Raw genomic sequence first — 3,299 nt, 5'->3', positions numbered from 1 at the left:
GCCCGAAAATATAGACACAATGCACATCCTTTCCCCTCTTCTAGTCAGGTACGTAACTAACATTGCTGTCAGTTTTCTTAAATATTAATTTTAAAAAATCCCGGAAAATGCTTTTCTCCAATCTTTTTCATTTAGAATTCATCAAATAATAACAAGTTTTTGATATTTTTTAAAGCTAAAGGATCGTACGGGAGAAGCCGCTATTCTATTGTTTTACCGAAATTTTCTTCTTTTGAAAATGGTAAAAAGTTATTAAATCTCGGAATAAATTATACCTACAGTTCATAAATTTTCTGAAAAAAGAAATGAAAGGAGTTCTGTATGCCCTGGGTCTAAATTAAAAACTATTTTATTAATTTGAAAGAAAATCTTGAATATATCACTGTATTTGACTACGGGGTGAACGCAAGATTTTAAAGCGATGATTCTACTCATTGATCCATAAATTTTACTCTTATAGATAACATTCTGACATAATGTATTGAAATATAACAATATAAATATCACTGTTTTCAATCATAATTCTACAAAGTTACGTTCTTAGCCTTCTTTGCCCAACAAAGTTCCCAATCTCTGTCAAAAATAGTAATTTCATTTATAAGAATTGATAGAGAAAACGATTATTATCATTAATATATCTGGCATTACTTGTTTATAACAATGAAACATTAAATACGTACACATTCAAACAAAAACAAAGAGAGTTTGGAAATAATATCTATTGGAATGATATACGGATTAAACCAGATGAATTGTAATTTACGAAAAGCCTAAAAATGTTTTCGAAACTATATATGATATTATTATACTTACGAGAAGGCCAAGGATTCCAACAACCCTGACGGGGAGTATCAGGCCAATTTCTAACGGACTGTGAACAGGATTCTGCAAACAGAAATCGAGAATTATTTTTTTAAGGAACAGATATACTTATATATACGATTTTTTATATTATTTAATGCTAATTAATATTATAAAATCCTAAACGCCTAAGACACAAGATCAAAACTAGAGTTTCCAATCGATTATTAACAAATGAACATTTGAAACTATCTTATCAGCAGGCAAATAAAAATAAAAATGAAAGCAATATATATTTTGAGGAAATTTTATAGAAACTTCATTATTATATGTACATATATTCCACAAAAAATTTTGATTACTACAAAGAATATTGCAATTTTTACAACTTTTTTGTTACAACTACAAGTTCTTGCCATTTGTGAGGAAATTTATAGCAATAATATGCTGTGATGGTATGAAAAATAGCTTCAAAATGAGCCTAAGAACATTGGAAAATGTTAATTATTACGGAAGTTATTGAACATTGAAGAAAACATGGAAATTTACACTAGTTTCCTCTAGAAACAAACTGAACGGCATATGACAAAGCCGCCGAACGCGTCCTTGCGTTGCGGATAGAGGGTCCCTGTACCAAGAGTTTCTGCTGAATATGGTTACAAAAATGAATAGGCAGTCGCGGACAATTGTCTAGGGATGGTCCCGAGAGAATGTACCCCCACACGAATGAGTGAAAATCGTGCCAAAAGCTGAGTGGCACCTGGGTGAGGTGTCTAGAACGGCGCCTCTGGGGTATCGGGCGACCTCTTAAAGTGAGCAGCCTTACCCTTGTGTGTGGAGCTCTACAAGGATGGATGAACCCCTTACCCTAGCTTCTCGTGGTAACTACAATGACAACACGAAACATAGTTGTAGTAAGTGCGGTTGAATACAACAGAACGCGCAGGGCTCTCGACGATGTGTCGGCCAACAATGCCGAGCACTCTAGAGCTGGGGGAACCAATGAAGATGGATCGAATGCAATGGATCGGCGGAATCTCATAGCCAGAACAAGCCGGCAACAGAGAAAGAGAGGCGACACTAAGAAAACAGCAGGCAGGCATCCGATAGATGAAGAGCGATGCTTTGTGACACGGAGAAACATCAACACCTAGGTTTCTCTCAAGCCTAAAGATTTGGCTAAAATGGATGAGAGGTGGGTCAGAGAAAATCAACAGTTTTTCTCTGAACCATCTCGACTCTTCTAAGACCCTCTAGTTACTGTCGACCACCTGCCCAAACCAGAGGAGGTCGAAGTATTTTGGAGAGATGTTTACGAAATACAGCAAAGACTGGACGAAGACTCAGATAACATGAATAGCTTCAAGAAGCTGTGTAATGCCCTCATAATACCTGATGAAGCATTCCGACGGATCACTACCGAGGAGGAGAAAAAAGTATTAAGAGGGATGAAGAACTATTCCGGCCCGGGACCAGATGGTATCAAGACCTTATGGTGGAAGGAGTTTCCTTCAACGCATCAACATTTGGCCCGTATTTTCACCTCATGTTTAAAGTCACAAGAACCAATTCCGGAGTGTTTGATGGAAGGGCGCACAATACTCCTGACAAAAATAGGCAACTTAGCTGACCCGAAGAATTACAGGCCAATCACTTGTCTGAACACACTGTATAAGATATTCACAGCTATTCTAAATGATAGGATTGTTCGGCCACATTTTGAGCCGAGGCATTCCCGATAATAGCTACAGTGTGTGCAATGCACGCCCCAAGAATTTGGTACACATACTATCTAGTTGTTTAACTCATGCGGGAACAACCGACACCCAGAGGAAAAACGCGGTACTAAGAGTGTTTTATTACCATCTCTGTAACTCTTTAGGCTTGATCCTTAATATCGCTCCTCTAAATGTTTCTAGGGAAATCGAGTGAATTGTCGAGAATGAGAAGTGCCGCATATACTGGAACTTTGTATTCTCGACAATTTTTTGTGTTGCACACTCGAGGCCTGACATGGTTCTTCTTGACTTCGAAAAGCGAACCATGTTCGTTATCGAGTTTTCGGCGCCAGCTAACAAAAACGTCATAGCCAAGGAGAATGGAAAGAAAGGGAGGTATAGAAACCTCATAAGGGAGTTGCGACGATTGTACCCGAAATTTTCGGTCAAACTAATCATCCTTATCATCGGCGCTCTTGGAGGTGCCAAGCTGTCACTGGTTAGTAGCCTGAAAAGCATCTATGCGTGTGAAAAATATGCTAAAACGCTTGTGGGAAAAATCCAGAAGGCGGTCGTCCTTGGATCGCTCCGTGTCCTCAGGGTGCATAAGGTTTTTGTTGGATCGTCGTATTGATTCCGTTACAGACTGTAACCACCTATTTCACGGTCGTGAGACGTGGTTGTGGTTTAAATTTTACCGCGATTTCGCTGGGATCGGGTGCAGTTTTTCAGCTTAGCAGCCGCTCCCGGGGAAATCCTGCGGTTGTCCTTATGACAATT

The sequence above is a fragment of the Belonocnema kinseyi genome, chromosome 2, assembly GCF_010883055.1.
Source record: "Belonocnema kinseyi isolate 2016_QV_RU_SX_M_011 chromosome 2, B_treatae_v1, whole genome shotgun sequence".
Taxonomy (NCBI): domain Eukaryota; kingdom Metazoa; phylum Arthropoda; class Insecta; order Hymenoptera; family Cynipidae; genus Belonocnema; species Belonocnema kinseyi.
The sequence above is the reverse complement of the archived record's forward strand: the minus strand, read 5'-3'. Positions refer to the sequence as shown.